Here is an 18,712-nt window from a genome sequence, read left to right on the forward strand (position 1 = left end):
ATAGATTAGAGGCATATTCGGCGCTCAAGAGAGACCCCTAGTGTCGCTTCTTCGACACAACATCGAAGTGAGTGACAGACGGGGAACTTCTCTGTCTGCTCATATGAATGTCATAACACATCATAAGAAAGTGTATCACCGCTGTTAAAATGCCCTTAGGATCACATCATTTATATGTATAAATAGTTTACACCAGACGCGCTGGTGTTACAATCCGAAATACACAATCTTCTTGCAAAGAAGGTGACAGAGGTATTTCCAGATTGTCAAGCCCGTAAAGGGTTTTACAGGTGCTATTTTCTTGTGCCACAGAAAGATGGCGGGCTTCGGACAATTTTTTTTTTCACTTGCAAAGCGCCCATTCAAAATGATTACTCAGAAACTGATTTTATGGTGCCATGGACACATGTGCATCACTGTATCTTGCCGCTGTCTAGCTGCTATAGCACCTTGCTATACAGCTCCTGCTTTCTTCCAGCAAGGTGGAAAATAGTGACCACGGACGCTTCCAATGCAGGCTGGGGTGCATTGTGCGATAGGCGCCCGGCCTTTGGCACCTGGACAGGTGTGAGGAGGGCACGGCACATCAACCGCCTGCAGCTGTCGGCTGTTTTCCTAGCTTTGAAGGCTTTTCAAACCAAAAAGCAAATTATAATGTTCTGATTCGCTCAGACAACACAACAGTTGTGACATACATAAACTGGCAAGGTGGAATTCGTTCCCTGACAATGATGAGACTGACGCGTCGCCTCCTCCTATGGAGCAAGCACCATCTCCTCTCTCTGCGGACGACATATGTCCCAGGCTGTATCAATTACAGTGCGGACTTGTTGTCATGCCAAGGAGCAATGCCAGGCAAATGGAGACTTCATACTCAAGACTGTCCTTAGGATTTAGGAAATATTCGTCAAAGTGGAGATCTATCTATTTGCCTCTGTGGAGAATACCCACTGTCCCCAGTGGTACATCAAGTTCCAAGCTCTGCAAGGAGTGGACCAATGGCCTGTGAAACACAAATACGTGTTTCCCCCGGTGTGCCTACTTCCCACTGTCATATGCAAAGTCAGAGAGGACAAGAAAAAGATTTATTTGTTGTGCCGAAGTTGAATGAGCCGAATCAATTCTGGTTTTCAGAAATAATAGAGAATCTGGACAGCCCTCCATGGGAAATACCGCTGAGAAGGGATCTCCTCTCTCAAGCGCAGGGCACAATCTGGCAACCCCAGCCCAAGCTGTGGAGCCTGCATGTGTTGCCCCTGAACGGAGCATGCTAAATGTGCCAGAACTCAGTCGGTTTTGAACACCATTTTACTGGCTAGAGCGCCATCTACAAGATGCCTTTACACACCGAAATGGAATGTGTTCACTAATTGGTGCTTTTCATACGGCAAAGACCCAGTGAACTGCCCCATACCTGAAATTCTTAAATTTCTTCGAGCGATTGGATGCAGGGCTCACTCTGCCAACGCTCAAAGTTTATGAAGCGACTATCTATGCGGATCACGCACCTGAAGCCGACACCTCTGTAGGCAAATGTGAATTAATCATAAAGTTCCTTAGGGTACAGTTCTGACTTGGGACCTAACTTTGGCCCTAAAAGCACTCACGGCTCCCCCCTCCCAGCCTCTGGAATTGCATGTGTTTCTCTTAAGACCGCATTACTGCTTGCTCTGGCCTCAGACATTACGGACATGCCCGTAATTCTCTCTCTCTCGAACCATCGTCACCGGCCGCCTTTATTCCTCACGCGCCTCATCAGGCCGATTGGGGACCGGGTGGCGATATTCCGACCCGGCCCCGCCCCCCTACGCTCCACAGTCACAATCACTTTCATTGTAAATAAAACGTCCTTACTGACTGGGTTTGTGAATATATACTATATGACTATAGATCATATATCCATTATAAGTGCTCCCCTCCTGGCTCACAATGAGGGGATTGCTGTCCCACAGGACTGCAGCGTCATGTTCTTTTGAGCATTATTCTTCGTATCCCTCACTGGGAGTGTTATGTCGTGTAGTGTGGTGTGATGGGACTCTGTTCCCCATATGCGTCAACATGATGCAATGTCAAGTGAACTGCAATTGAAAGGGAACTTTTCGGTTACGTATGTATATTTGGTTTCCTAAAATGACTGGAAAGAGACATTGCTTAAGCTGGCCGCACTACAGACTCTGATGTTTTTGAGGTGCAAGCGATGCGCTCATTGTCCCTCAGTCAGAAATTTCTGAGAAATTGTGTTTTCGTGCCCGTTTATACACTGGACAGCTTTGCGCCTAAATGGGCGGGGCTCAAATACCATGGCCAATCTTAGAATTGCCACTGTCGTTGAAGGGTTTCAACTAGGTCGTTGGAAAAGGAATTTCCCCATATGCATCAGCACGATGCAATTTTTCGTTCCCTTCATCTCAGAGAACTGAGGTTACATAAGCAACTGAGATGGTTTGCAGGGTGGGCCGGGGAATCAAGCATAGTGTTTTGTGGTGGGAAATAAATGTTCTACAGCAAATGATTGTAAGCAGAGAATACACTTGATATGTTGTTAGCAAGATATTATATTAATTTCTCAAAACACAGGTAGCCATTGAAAATACTGTAAGTTTAGCCCTGACAGTGATGGATCTGGAAAAGAATAAGACAAATAAAATTAAAAAATGACTTGTCTTTTGTCCCATAGTGGTATGGATCTTCTTTATATCTTAAAAATTATGCCAAATGGCCTTGCTCAAGGATTCCTTCAAATGCTTCCAAAATTAGACTCTAATTTTTTAAATCTTCCTCTAAAAAACAGAATGGCAAGCTTTCAATGGCTAACCTATATATGGATCCAACTATATGATTCATTATGAGAAATGAAAACATGTAATTATGGGAGTAAAACAGTAATTCGGGTAATGCTATGGATCCCATGTGTGAGCCATCTTGGATCATTATAGTATAGTATAACAGGTAAAGGTCACTAGACTGAATCTGTTAAAACTCATGCACAGAGTTTCCTCTGCCCTTTGGTATAGTCTGGTGCATTCAGTAACACCACTAGGCCTATACTGTATATAGGCCACCCAACGCTGTTGATATTGTTTACACTTGAATGCACAACTTAAAATCATAGCTAAGGGCACTTTAAGGTACCTCTGGGCCCATGGGCTCGCTGGTCCGCAGAGGCCCCCTTCCAGTTGTTGAGCGGGGGTTTTTGGGTGGAACTGCTGTGTGTTGAACAAGCACTACACAGATGCCTTTAACGGTTGTGCACTGTCACAATGTCAACAATATGGTTAGGGGAAAATGGGGTGGGCTCCATGGGAGTTGTGGGCCCCTGGGCTTCAGCCCATCTATGCCTGTGCGTTAATGTGCCCCTGATCATAGCTGTCAATGAAACTCCCAAATATTCTGGATACTGCTAACTTTTTAAAATGTAACAATCAAAATATCACTGCTGAGTTGATCATCAGCATAGGCCTTCAAGTAACTTGAAGAATGGGCCAGGCTTGTTACCGCCTATACAGCATTTTTTGTTGTGAGCATAAATTGCTGATTATTACACTTAATACTGTCCATGCCTAGTCTCTTAGACCTTTTTCATCACTGAGGCTGTTTTCAACTTATAAGCATACTTACAGCATTTTCAATCATCTAATTACTTCAATTTCGGTGCACAGTACAGGACGAACAGAAATGGAAAGTCATAACTAGATTTATTTCCAATGCTGTCCATTATTACATCAGAGAAACACAAATTTTACATTGAAATCATGAGCAATGAACTGATAATGATTAAACTCCTCATTTAAAAGTCATTTCAACATGAATCTATGGGGTTTGGACTAGAACAAACAAACATTTTTTGTGATGATAATTACATTTTTTGTAGTGGAAGTTAGAGAAGAGGTGGAATGATCAGCAGGATATTTATAGTGTGCTGCGGGACAAATCAGACAGCAACGTGTAATCTACCAACACTTGAATCTCTCAGTGAATATAGAGCTGGAGAGAAACGAATTGGTAATGCAAGTGCATTCACAGTACAAAAAGATCCTTATAGGATATGGACACTCTTAAACAATAAACAAGGGCTTGCATTCGGCATTCTGACTGTATTTGCAAACTCTGGGGTTTTGAATACAAACCCATCATCCTCCTGTCCTACAGATGTCAGCCACACTCAATCCAGTGTCCAGTAAAACATCCATATCTCCCTGGACATCATCAGCTGAGGGATAGCGGATCAATGGACTGCGGATGAGCGATGCTTTTATTTTCGGACAGTGATTGAGCCTCATTTGTCAACAGTCCAAAAGAGCAAACCCACAACTGGTACTTTCACATGAACGGAAGAAAATGCAGTCGGACTACGCACCGTTTTTAAAACGGTAAACATTACATTGAGCTGGAAGAATTATAGGGGGATGCTGACATCACAATATGACAGTTGTACCCTGATTTGGTTATGTTAGTATTAAAGAAGAGGCCCTGCCATTGTTGTTGTTGTTAATCCACGTGTGCACCGTCGCCGGATTTATTTTCATCGAAGTTCATTTTTTATAATTCTCTAAATCTGAGTCAAATGTATTTGCTCCAAGCGCAGATGGGCGTGGTTTATTGTCACTGTCCCGTTACAGTGTTGACCGTTTTAGTGGTGGCCGTGTCTCAAAACCTAGTGAACTGCCTTAACTAGACATAGGTAGCATTTTGGGGAATCATAAACAGGTGTTGCTCAAAAATTATATAATGTACAAATGCTGCCTTGTTTAGGCAGCTGACAAGGTTTGGAGTAATAGCCTGTTTCAGGTAGTCTCTGGCATTAAATTTACATGTCCAGTCTTTATTTGTTCTGTCTTTCAGGAGAGTTAAGACTGTTGATATAGATGTGCACTCGACGGAGAAGGCTCTAGTAGTGCACTATGACTTGAAAGCGACGATTTTAAGAGAGACAGGCGATGTCAGGCACAAGGAAAAGAAAAACGGCGAGAAAATGTAAGAAAAGCTATACAGTATACGTTATGTGTGTATGCATGCATACATAATAATAACCGTTTTAATTTAAAAGTTTTTGTGAAAAATATAATGAGCCTAAGAGGTTTGCACAGTACTGTACAGTATGTGTATACAGCTATGGAAAAAAGTAAGAGATACATTTCTCTGGATTTTATTTTTACAGGTGTGTGTTTGAGTAAAATTAACATTTTTTTTTTATTCTATAAAGTACCAACAACATTTATCCCAATTTCCAAATAAAAATATTGTCATTTAGAGCATTTATCTGCAGAAAATTACAACTGGTCAAAATAACAAAAAAGATGCAGTGTATTCAGACCTTGAATAATGCAAAGAAAACAAGTTAACTTAGGAAGAAATCAATATTTGGTGAAATAACACTGATGTTCAATCACAGCTTTCATGTGTCTTTGCATGCTCTCTACCAGTCTTTCACATTGCTGTTGGGTGACTTAATGCCACTCCTGGTGCAAAAATTCAAGCAGCTCGGCTTTGTTTGATGGTTTGTGGCCATCCATCTTCCTCTTAATCACATTCCCGAGGTTTTTAATGGGGTTCAGTTCTGGTGATTGAGCTGGCCATGACAGGGTCTTGATCCGGTGGTCCTCCATCCAAAGGAAGCAAAGTTTCTTCCAGGATAACCTTCTAAGTGGCTTGATTCATGTGTCCTTCACAAAGATTAATCTAAGCATCCCCAGATCATCACACAAAATCCTCCACAAAATTTCTCAGTGGGCATGAGACACTGTGGCTTGAAGGCCTCTCCAGGTTTCTGTCTAACCATTAGATGACCAGGTGGAGGATCAATGAGGATCTGGGGGTGTTTCAGGAAGGCTGGATTCGGGCAGATTCGCCTTTGAGAAGGATGCATGAATCAAGCTATGTACAAGGTTATCCTGGAAGAAAATTTGCTTCCTTCTGCTCTGACAATGTTCCCCAACTCTAAGGATTGTTTTTTTTCCAGCAGGACAATGCTCCATGCCACACAGACTGGTCAATTAAGGTGTAGATTGAGGACCACCAGATCAAGACCCTGTGATGGGCAGCCCAATCTCCAGATATCAACCCCACTGAAAACCTCTGAGCATGAAAAAAGCTCACTGGATGTCAAAAACATCCAGTGAGCTGCAGTTCTGTAGACGGACATGCCTTGTTGATGAGAGAGGTTGACAGAGAATGGCCAGACTGGTTCAAACTGACAAAGTCTACGATAACTCAGATAACCGCTCTGAACAATTGTGGTGAGAAGAATAGCATCTTAGAATGCTATTGAGATGAGGGTTGGCGCTGTTTTGGTGGCACGAGGGGGACCTACACTGTCACGATTCCCTTGTTGTCTGCCCTGTGTTTCACCAGTCTTTGTCTCAAACTCCTATTCCCTTTGTAAAAACTACACTTCCCATGATTCCCGGCCCTCATCACTGCCAGCCCTGTGTCATTGTGCTCACCTGATCGTCGTTTGTTATCATCATGTCTCCTGTGTATTTAAACCCTGCTGTTTCTCCATTCCCCTGTCGATTGTTGATGTGTAAGGATGTTTGTTCTTCGCCCTGTTCAACCTGTTCTCCCCGTTCGTGGTCCCTTGATGTTTTCGTGCTTTTATTTTTATTTTCCCATCGTGGATGTTTCGTTTGTTCCTGTTTTGTCTGTTTTCACGTTTAATAAAAACCAACTGCATTTAGATCCTCACCCTCGTCTGCCTTCACCTACTCATCGTAACAGAACAATCGACCAGAATGGATCTAGCGGTGTTACATGCTAACTGTCGTCTGCTCGGCCTCATTCAGGGGGACCATCCAGTGGAAGACCACATCCATGATTTCCTCAAGCTGGCGAGCGTCACAGACTTCCCAGACTCCTCCCTGGTTGGGTTTTTCCGGGCCAATCTGAACAGTGCGCTCAAGGAGCGGTTGACACCGGCGACGCGCGGCTGGACGCTCCGCGAATTCGTGGAGGAGACGCTGCTGGCCTGCGGTTCGCCGTTCACTGTGGGCGTCGTCGAGGAGGACCCCGTCGCTCCTCCCACAGTGGTGACTCTCCACTCGTCCATGGCTCGTTCCTTCACGCCTGCCCCGCCTGCCAGCAAGCCAACCCCCACGCCTGCCTTGAGCAATGAGCCAGCGCTGCCAACTTCGTCTGCCCGGAGGAGGAGGAGAAGAAAGGCCTCTGCTCTCCAGCCTCCGCCAACCATGGCCAACCAGCCAATGCCTGCAGCCCCGAACGTCAGTGAGCCAGTGCCTGTAGCCTCGAACGTCAGTGAGCCAGCGCCTGTAGCCTCGACGATCCCAGAGCCAGCGCCTGTAACCTCGACCATCCCAGAGCCAGCACCTATAGCCATGACCGTCCAAGAGCCAGCACATCTCGAGCATCCAAGGGCTCTGCCTCCCGAGTCTCTCAAGCCTCCAAGGGCTCCTCCTCCCAAGCACCCTGAGCCTCCAGAGCCTCCTACGGCACAACCTCCCTTGGCTCCGCCTCCAGAGCCTCCTACAGCTCCGCCTCCAGTGCCTTCCAGGTCTTCGCTTTTAGAGCCTCCTACGGCGCCATCCTCCTCGGCTCCGCCTCCAGAGCCTCCTATAGCTCCGCCTCCAGTACCTTCCAGGTCTTCGCTTCTAGAGCCTCCTACGGCGCCATCTCCCTCGGCTCCGCCTCCGGAGCCTCCTACGACTCCGCCTCCAGAGCCTTCCAGGTCTTCATCTCTAGAGCCTCCTACGGCGCTACCTCCCTTGGCTCCGCCTCCAGAGCCTTCCAGGTCTCCGCCTACCGAGCCTCACTCTGCTCTGCCTCCTGAGCCTCCCATGGCTCAGCCCCCTGAGCCTTCCAGGGCTCCGCCTCTAAAGCCTCCTACGGCGCCGCCTTCCTCGGCTCCGCCTCCTGAGCCTTCCTCGGCTCCGCCTCCTGAGCCTTCCTCGGCCCAGCCTCCAGAGCCTCCCTCGGCTCTGTCTCCTGAGCCTCCCACGGCTCCGCCTCCTGAGCCCCCAGGGCTTTCCATGGTTCCGCCTCCCTTGGCTCCGCCTCCTGAGTCTCCGCCCTCGGAGTCCCCCATGGCTGTGGTCCTGAGGCCGCCTCCCAGGCCTCCTGAACCTGTCTTTGCTCTGTGGCCAGCTCCCAGACCGCCTGATCCAGTCCTCTTGTGGTCACCTTGGACTGCCTGTCTGCCCCCTGTGCCTCCTTGGACTGCCTGTCTGCCCCCTGTGCCCCCTTGGACCGTCTTCTTGCCCCCTGTGCCTCCTTGGACTGCCTGTCTGCTCTCTGTGCCCCCTTGGACTGCCTGTCTTGTGCCCACTTTGGTCTGTCTGTTTGCCCCTTGTACTCCCTTGGTCTGTCTGTTTGCCCTTGTGCTCCCTTGGTCTGTCTGTTTGCTCCCCCCCCTCACTCCTTGGACGATTTTTGTTTTTTTTTGAGTATTCCCTTTTTCTTTTTGTTTCTGAGGAGCGTCTGGAAGCCGCTCCTTTGAGGGGGGGTTATGTCACGATTCCCTTGTTGTCTGCCCTGTGTTTCACCAGTCTTTGTCTCAAACTCCTATTCCCTTTGTAAAAACTACACTTCCCATGATTCCCGGCCCTCATCACTGCCAGCCCTGTGTCATTGTGCTCACCTGATCGTCGTTTGTCATCATCATGTCTCCTGTGTATTTAAACCCTGCTGTTTCTCCATTCCCCTGTCGATTTGTTGATGTGTATGGATGTTTGTTCTTCGCCCTGTTCAACCTGTTCTCCCCGTTCGTGGTCCCTTGATGTTTTCCTGCTTTTATTTTTATTTTCCCATCGTGGATGTTTCGTTTGTTCCTGTTTTGTCTGTTTTCACATTTAATAAAAACCAACTGCATTTAGATCCTCACCCTCGTCTGCCTTCACCTACTCATCGTAACATACACAATATTAAGCAGGTGGTTTTTAATGTTGTGACTGATCGGTGATCTGTATATTTTATATATATATATATATATATATATATATATATATATATATATATATATATATTATTCCTTACTTTTGTAATTTTGTAAAGTACAGGTCATATTGTGTTTATTGATGCTGCATAATAAAATGAATTTTAATGACATGTAATCCAGCTTTGTTTATATTTGTGTCTATTGTTTGTTGTTGTGTTGTTGTTAAGCATCCGACTGAGGAGTTTGAATCCTGGCACTGATATTTCTGCCCTGGCCAGGAAGGTGGTTGAAGAGTGCAAGCTCATCCATCCATCAAAGCTGGCCGAGGTGGAGCATCTGCTGATGTATTTACAGAACCGAAAGAGGTCTAGCACTAAATGTAAATAGTTCTTTAAAACACAGCTCCATGTTCCAAACAGCATATATATATATTTTAGATGTGCCTGATTCCAGATGAGCAACTTACAATCTGGAGTTTTAGTCAAATTTGTATTTCATTTTTAATGTATCACTCAGTTCTCATGGTGGTGATGTTTTCTGTTTCTTGTTGCTTCTGTTTAGTGGAGAAGGAGAAGAAACCAGTGACACCCAGAGAACTCACACCATTTGAGGGAAATTAAGTATGCAATTTCTTCTGCCCAGAAACACATATTAATACTTTACCACTCAAAAGTTTCTGAGCGGTATCTGAGGCTTATTCTGAAATGCTTTAAGTTATTTCTTTTTTGTAGACAACTGTTAATTGCATGAATTGAAGAGAGTGAATTTCCTTTCAAAAAAATAAATAAAATGCAAATAAAAATTATGTAAATGTTGGTCCGCATTATGTATGTGTTTTAATTATTTGTATGTATATGTATTATAATTATGTATATGTTGGATAGTGAAGGAAAAGTAGCCAATAAATAGCCAGCACACATATGAACTGATTCAATGCTGTTTAAAAAGCATCCCGGTTAGCACACATGAAGTTTGTGAGAGAATACAAAGAGTGTGTAGCACTTTAATGTAGACAAAGGGCAAAATTAAGATAAAATATAAGATTTATAAACATACATTTGTGGTCACTACATAATTCCCATACTTAAATTTGTCATTTTATAGTTTTGATGACCTTACTATTATTCTGAAATATGGTAAATGGTAATAATAAGAATGAGTTAACATTTCAACTGAAGTTGTGTTTCTCCATGTATTCAGATTGAGGAGGATGCCAACATTAATAAAATAGATGATTATATAGCGCTCTTGAGGGCATCCCTGAGCAGATCAGAGGTTCAACTCTTATTCTTCACCTGGCCCGTAACCCTGACAACCTGGAGGAGCTCCTGCACAATGGTACTAGAGCAGTTTGAACATCTAAATGCTATTGCTTGTGTTTGTTCTCAATTCATGAAGTTTAGTGCATAAATAGTTGTACTGCCAACTTTGTTGTTGCTCTGCAACAGATATCGTATCTTCATGGATAAACAAATCAAAATTCACTGTAAACTGTAACACAAAGCAATTTTTTTATTTTATTTGTGTGGTAGTTGTGAAAGTGTTTGATTTTGTCATAAAAGTTGGTGGTCTGTGTTGGTTTAATATTTGTTAGTGATCATCATTAAGTTGTTTGTGTATGAGTATGTAAAATGCTTGATGTTATTTCAGAGACTGTAATTGGAGCAGTAGCACGAGTACTGAGAGAGGACTGGAAACAAAGTGTTGAGATAGCGACTACTATCTATGTCTTTACCTTCCTTCTCAAGGTACACATTTTTTGTTTTTCTTGTCCTTTTTGTGAAGATATTTTTACTAACTATAAATTAATTAAATTTATGAATGACCCATTTTTGTCTATTAACTTGTAATTCTTTTTTTTATCTTGTCTGAGTGGACAATGGACACTAATTTAATTCATTTAAAGACTGCCACCTGCGGTTCTTGAAGGTGCACTCAGTAACTTTTATTTGTCATCTTGGACTTAGTGACACCTAGTGGTGTGGATGCAGTATCATTCAAAATCAATAGTTTTCAGTTACAGATTCCGTTGTAAAAATGTACTATTCACAATCAGCCATGATTCATTTAATCCAAACGTGTGTCCCAAACTGCACAATTCTATGCCATTTTAAAGTGTAAGTAGTGCGAGTATTGCAAATTTAAATGTCACTTCCGTCATCTGTTAAACAGCGAAGACTTTAGTGTTGTAAAAAAATGTTAAGTGTTCCATTTGGGATGATGCTACACTTTGAAAATTCATACACTACATGGCTGAGTGCATAGTGTATTTTGTAAGTACATAATGTATGTCGTTTGGGACACAGCTCTAGAGTAAAAGTGTCCAATAACATGACTGTTACTGGAATTTAAGCTGGTCATGTGATTTTAAAATGGCAGCTCCCAGGAGGGTTCCTCTTCTCCACATAAAACAGCTTTTATAAGGTTACTGATATGCCTCATATCATGTGAGTTCTCATGATTTTATACATAGGTTTCAAAATTTAAATGAATTTCTTTATGAGTTAAACTTTTTTAATGGGGAAAAATTACTGAGTGCACCTTTAATAATGGATAGCCTTTAGACAGTGGTTCTCAAACTTATCAGACTAGATTCCACTTTTTATCAAATCAGCACATTCAAGTACCACCATGTCACAACAATGTTCTAACAATTGTTTTTCCTTGTTGAGACATTATTATACTGTATTTTGATTAATATCACTATTGCTGTTGTTATGATAAATCAAAAGAGAAGCATCTAAAATAGCACACTGTGGAGGGACCCTACCGTAAATCACACATACACCACAATAACAACATTTAGAAAGGATTACAATTGCAAACAGTAACAGCATGTGTTTAGGTGCAACATTTGCAGTCAGAGTCAAACAAGGAAATACTGAATATATGGTGGGTTTTGATCTTAAGATTTTTCCTGTCTGTCTAGATGTGCTTGGAACTGCAATGTCAGACTGGTAAATTATATCATCAATAATGTATCGGTGCATTTTAAATAATTGCAGATGCATTTTACATTATTATCTACATTTGGCCCTGACAAAAAATGACCAGCTAGCATCATTTCACTAATAATATCAGCAGCACCTGGGAAAGTGTGAAGGAGTACTAGTCATGTAAAATCATTCTATCATCCAGATTGGATTATAAGAGCAGACTGATTGCTATAAAAGGAGGGAAGAAGTGCTTCCGATCATTGTGCTCTAGTTAGCAATGTTTACCTCTAAAGAAAGATGTGCAGCCATCATTGCTTTGCATCAAAATGACCTCACATGCAAGGAAATTGCTGCAAAGAATATTGCATCTGAAAGATCATTTACCGGATCATCAATAACTTCAAGGAGAGAGGTTCAACTGCAGTGAAGAAGGCTCCACAACGTCCCAGAGTGTCCAGCAAGTGCCAGGACTGTCTCCTCCTGAAGAGTCAGCTATGGAATCATGTCACCACCAGTGCAGAGCTTGCTCAATATTGGCAGCAGGTTGGTGTGAGTGCATCTGCATGCACAGTGAGGCGAAGACTTTTGGACAATGGCCTGGTGTCAAGTAGGGCAGCAAAGAAGCCACTTCTCTCCAAGACAAATATCAATGACAGACTGAAATTCTGAAGGAAGTACAAAGATTGGACAGCAGAAGACTGGTGCAAAGTTATTTTCTCTGATGCAGCCCCCTTCCGACTGTTTGGGACATCTGGAAAATCGATAGTCCGGAGAAGAAAAGGTGAACGCTACCATGAGTCCTGTGTTCTGCCAACAGTGAAGCATCCTAAAGCCATCCATGTGTTGTGTTTCTTTTCATCCAGGGGAGTGGGCTCTCTCACAATTTTGCCAGGAGCAATTTGGTGATGATCCGTGCATTTTCCAGCATGATGGAGCACCATGTTACAAGGCAAGAGTGATAATGAAGTGGCTTCATAGAAACATGTGAAAAAATATTTCTACAAATAGATCTACAAATACTGAAGCAGCAAACTTTGCAAAACACAAAATTTATGTCACTGCCAATACTTTTGGCCACAGCTGTAGATGCTTACTTTTGGGGCAAACCATGTAATTCCTTGCCTTTTTGTTGATAGACTCAACAAAGTTTTTTTGGCAATTCAACATGTGGTTTAAAATTGTGGTTTGCAAACACAGTGTGGCTGTGCCACTGTGCAGCTTGAGAACAGTCAAAAAACAAATCCCGCATTGCAGAAGAATATAGGCTAAGCATTAGACTTAGACCCACACAACTATGTTCATATTGTATGTCAGTCAGAGATTAGAAATAAAACATGGCAAAAAAAATAAAATACCAAATATATAAAAAACATTTTTTTTAGTAGTGTAAATTTCTAGTCATGTTGGTTACCACCTGAGGGCCCTTCAAATACCACTGGTATGCTCAACACCGTTTGAGAACCACTGACAATGAAATGAAACACAAAAGAATAAAACCACAGTCATAGAAGTTCACATCATATTTTACTAAGCAGGGCATTTACACTACCTTCATTTTACAATGTGATTTTAAGAATCATGTTGCATTCCTTGTGTCACCTCAGTGAGTTTCCTAACTAATCGCATGACAAAATGTGCATCACGGTGTGACAACTTACTGTATTGCAGTTCACATATAGAGTCGAAATTCATAACAAAATCATGAGATGTTCTCAAAACATATATTTCGTGGCCACAGATCAGGTTACTACGTTGACTAAGATAGCTGTCAGGAATGATTTGAGGTATGAAAGTATGTGTTCTTATTTGAAAGTTTTCCTTGGCTCTTGTACTATGGCTGAAATATAAATTACATTCCACAAGCTAGAATGACTTTGACGGCTGATGGATATATTTGAAATTGCATGATGAGTTTTTTTGCCAAATTTTTCAGTTCTGTTTATGTATTAATCAGGAAGAGAGTATGAAATTCATCTGGCACGGCTGTATGGGTGTCTCTGCATACCAGTCGATGTCCCGCTATCAGATTCTATTGCATGCATCGGAGTCTGGCTGACTTATCTAGGAGAGGTCAAAGGAGGACAAACCCTCATGACTCATAGTTGCTGTTCTGTGTTCTACTTGCAGTTTCTCTCAGTTTCACACACTGATTACACACTATAAGATCGGCACTCTACAGGTGAAACTCGAAAAATTAGAATATCGTGCAAAAGTTAAATTCAGTAATTCAACTTAAAAGGTGAAACTAATATATTATATAGACTCATTACAAGCAAAGTAAGATATTTCAAGCCTTTATTTGATAAAATTTTGATGATTATGGCTTACAGCTTATGAAAACCCCAAATTCAGAATCTCAGAAAATTAGAATATTACATGAAATCAATAAAAAAAAAGGATTTTAAATACAGAAATGTCGGCCCTCTGAAAAGTATAATCATGCATATGTACTCAGTACTTGGTTTGGGCCCCTTTTGCATTAATTACTGCCTCAATGCGGCGTGGCATGGATGCTATCAGCCTGTGGCACTGCTGAGGTGTTATGGAAGACCAAGATGCTTCAATAGCGGCCTTCAGCTCTTCTGCATTGTTTGGTCTCATGTCTCTCATCTTTCTCTTGGCAATGCCCCATAGATTCTCTATGGGGTTCAGGTCAGGCGAGTTTGCTGGCCAATCAAGCACAGTAATACCATGGTCATTGAACCAGGTTTTGTTACTTTTGGCAGTGTGGGCAGGTGCCAAGTCCTGCTGGAAAATGAAGTCAGCATCTCCATAAAGCTTGTCTGCTGAAGGAAGCATGAAGTGCTCTAAAATGTCCCGGTAGATGGCTGCGTTGACTCTGGACTTAATAAAGCACAGTGGACCAACACCAGCCGATGACATGGCTCCCCAAACCAACACAGACTGTGGAAACTTCACACTGGACTTCAAGCATCTTGGATTGTGTGCCTCTCCATTCTTCCTCCAGACTCTGGGACCTTGGTTTCCAAATGAGATGCAAAATTTGCTCTCATCAGAAAAGAGGACTTTGGACCACTGAGCAACAGACCAGTTCTTTTTTTCTTTAGCCCAGGTAAGACGTTTGACATTTGAAGCCCATGTCCAGGACCCGTCTGTGTGTGGTGGCTCTTGATGCAGTAACTCCAGCCTCAGTCCACTCCTTGTGAAGCTCCCCCACACATTTGAATGGCCTTTTCCTGACAATCCTCTCCAGACTACGGTCATCCCTGCTGCTTGTGCACCTTTATCTTCCACACTTTTCCCTTCCACTTAACTTTCTATTAATGTGCTTTGATACAGCACTTTGAGAACATCCAACTTCTTTTGCACAGATTTTATATTAGCAAACTATAGTTTTGGCAAGTTGTCTTTGTGCATGACACAAGTAATTTTTCCATCAATTGTTTACAGACAGGTTGTTTCACTTGACTATATCACAATTCCAATTGGTCAGAAGTTTACATACACTAAGTTAACTGTGCCTTTAAGCAGCTTGGAAAATTCCTGAAAATTATGTCAAGCCTTCAGGCAATTAGCCAGTTAGCTTCTGATATGTGGCTATGGATGTATTTTAAGGCCTACCTTCAAACTCAGTGCCTTTTTGTTTGACATCATGGGAAAATCAAAAGAAATCAGCCAAAACCTCAGGAAAAAGTCTGGTTCATCCTTGGGAACAATTTCCAAATGCCAGAAAGTACCACATTCTTCTGTACGAACAATAGTATGCAAGTATAAACACCATGGGACCATGCAGCCATCATATTGCTCAAGAAGGGGACTCATTCTGGTTTGGTGTTAAAAGTGCAAATCAATCCCAGAACAACGGCAAAGGACCTTGTGAAGATGCTGGAGGAAACAGGTAGATAAGTATCTATATCCACAGTAAAACAAGTCCTATATAGCCATAACCCGAAATGCTGCTCAGTAAGGAAGAAGCCACTGCTCCAAAACTGCCATAAAAAGCCGGACTAGTTTTAAATGCACATGGGGACAAAGATCTTACTTTTTGGAGAAATGTCCTCTGGTCTAATGAAACAAAGATGGAACTGTTTGGCCATAATGACCATTGTTATGTTTGGAGGAAAAAGGGTGAGGCTTGCAAGCTGAAGAACACCATCCCAACCATGAAGCATGGGGGTGGCAGCATCATGTTGTGGGGGTGCTTTGCTGCTGGAGGGACTGGTGCACTTCACAAAATAGATGGTATCATGAGGAAGGGAAATGATGTGGATATATTGAAGTAACATCTCAAGACATCAGCCAGGAAGTTAAAGCTTGGTCACAAATGGGTCTTCCAAATGGACAATGACACCAAGTATGCCCCCAAAGTTGTGCAAAATGGTTAAAGGACAACAAAGTCATGGTATTGGAGTGGCCATCACAAAGCCCTGACCTCAATCTGATATAAAAGTTGTGGGCAGAACAGAAAAGCATGTGTGAGCAAGGAGGCCTACAAACCTGACTCAGTTACGCCAGTTCTGTCTGGAGGAATGGGCAAAAATTCCAGCAACTTATTGTGAAAAGCTTATGGAAGCCTACCGAAAATGCTTGACCCAAGTTAAACTATTTAAAGGTAATGCTACCAAATACTAACAAAGTGTATGTGAACTTCTGTCCCACTGGGAATGTGATGAAAGAAATAAAAGCTGAAATAAATAACTCTCTCTGCCATTATTCTGAAGTTTCACATTCTTAGAATAAAGTAGTGATCCTAACTGACATAAGACATGGAATGTTTTCTACGATTAAATGTCAGGAATTGTGAAAAACTGAGTTTAAATGTATTTGGCTAAGGTGTATCTAAACTTCTGACTTCAACTGTATGTGCGCATATATTGATGCCCTTTATGGAACAGCTGCTTTTCTTAAAGAGATGTACCAGTTTTTAGCAAAAAAACAAAGATGTGAACAAAATTATGAAAAACTAATGAAATATAATTAATAAAATTAAGATTTTGGTAATGTACATAGTTTGAAGGTCCTTTGTATAATTAACAGCATTGACTGTGAGAGAATTTCTTTCATATCTAAGTAAAATGGACATTCTAACTGAAATATGCCTATATGAATCGATATCAAAGTGAAATCGGAATTGAATCGAGAGTTTGTGTCACAATTGAATCAAATCTGGAAATCTGTGTCAATACCCAGCCCTAAACATTTTAGCTAAACATTAAAATGTATGTCCTTTTATAATGTCTTTGCAATATATAACCGAATATAAAATGAAGTGGCATTTATTTTTAGAAAGATAGCACAAGCACACTTTTCATGCAACTGTTTTATTTTTTAAAGTAGCTTGTTGGGTTTAAAAAAAATTCTAAAACAACAAATGATGTTCAAAATTAAGACTAAGTATTTGGACACTTTCTGGATGTCAACAGATAATGTAACATGTCCAGTGACCTTCGCTCAGAAAAGTGAATTGAGCTTTAATAAAGGTTTAGAATAATTTGTTATGTAATGCAATAAAATACAGACTTTTAAGCATGGATTCAGTGTCCAAAAGTGTTCAAATACTTTCTGGGACCACTTTTCACAAAGCATTCATAGGCTGTTCCTTAACGCATCCACGCGATGAAGACCCCGACAACCAGAACTTGCGAAAGGAGCATGAGAAAACCCTTAAGAAATATCAAAACGTTCTTGTCAAACAAGAGCAGCTGCTGCGAGGTATGAACACTAATTGAAACATTTTATTTGCCACAGTTTAGTTGGAATCCACGAGGCCGTAATTATGCGCTCTTGTCCCTCCCCATGATTCTAGTTGCATTTTACCTGCTGCTCAACCTGTCTGAGGACACCCGCACAGAGCTGAAGATGAGGAACAAAAACATCGTACACCTGCTCGTGAAGACTCTGGAGAGAGAAAATGAGGAACTGCTGGTGCTTGTTGTCTCCTTCCTCAAAAAGCTCAGCATCTTCTTTGAGAACAAGAATGACATGGTGAGCAGTCTTTCTTGCATCTGAAATACTACAGTAGACCTTCTTCAGTCATGGAGTCATTATAGAGATTATTGTGGACTTCAAATTCCAATGACATTTTAATGCACAAATAAGGGAATTTGAAGCGAATATATATAAATGCCATCAACGGCGCACTTCTCTGATGCTTGTGCCATCAGCAGAGATTTGCGCAAAACTTCCGCAAAAATATACAGTCAGGTCCATAAATATTGGGACATCGACACAATTCTAATCTTTTTGGCTCTATACACCACCACAATGGATTTGAAATTAAACGAACAAGATGTGCTTTAACTGCAGACTTTCAGCTTTAATTTGAGGGTATTTACATCCAAATCAGGTGAACGGTGTAGGAATTACAACAGTTTGTATATGTGCCTCCCACAAAAGTCTTGCACATGTATTTCTGCAATGGTATAGGTAATAAAAACCTGGATGCAGCATAGGTCCAAGACAACTGCCATATCAGCCAGTGCAACATAAATAAAAAATGCCAGAAAAATGTACAATTGTTATATTTAGTTATTGCTTGTGACATCATTTGAATTGTATTAGATTTATTTAACATATGCATTTGTTATAGGCTGAGGTGGACATTGTGGAGAAGCTGGATCTGGTTCCATGTGAACATGAAGATCTGCTGAACGTCACTCTGCGACTCCTCCATAACCTGTCCTTTGACAAAGGCCTGCGAGCCAAGATGGTGCATGTTGGTCTGCTCCCTAAACTCACCGCTCTGCTGGGTAACTCTCTTCTCTTCATAATACTGTTGCTCATTTGACTGTTCTAGAGATCCAACCATCATTCTGCTGTAATTGAATTACACTGTATTTTGGAGAGCCTTGTAATGCAAACCCAGATTTATTACATTCTTAATATAGTAGATTAAGAATAAATGTGATCATGTAATTTTTTTCATTTT

General features: G+C 41.9%; 1 pseudogene; it reads left to right on the top strand.

The window, feature by feature from the left end:
• Window positions 1–4,338: 4,338 nt before the first annotated feature.
• The window catches only part of LOC127645695 (kinesin-associated protein 3-like), a 50,628-nt pseudogene continuing 36,254 nt past the window's right edge, over window positions 4,339–18,712 (top strand).

This window comes from Xyrauchen texanus, chromosome 6 (genome assembly GCF_025860055.1).
Source record: "Xyrauchen texanus isolate HMW12.3.18 chromosome 6, RBS_HiC_50CHRs, whole genome shotgun sequence".
Taxonomy (NCBI): Eukaryota; Metazoa; Chordata; class Actinopteri; order Cypriniformes; family Catostomidae; genus Xyrauchen; species Xyrauchen texanus.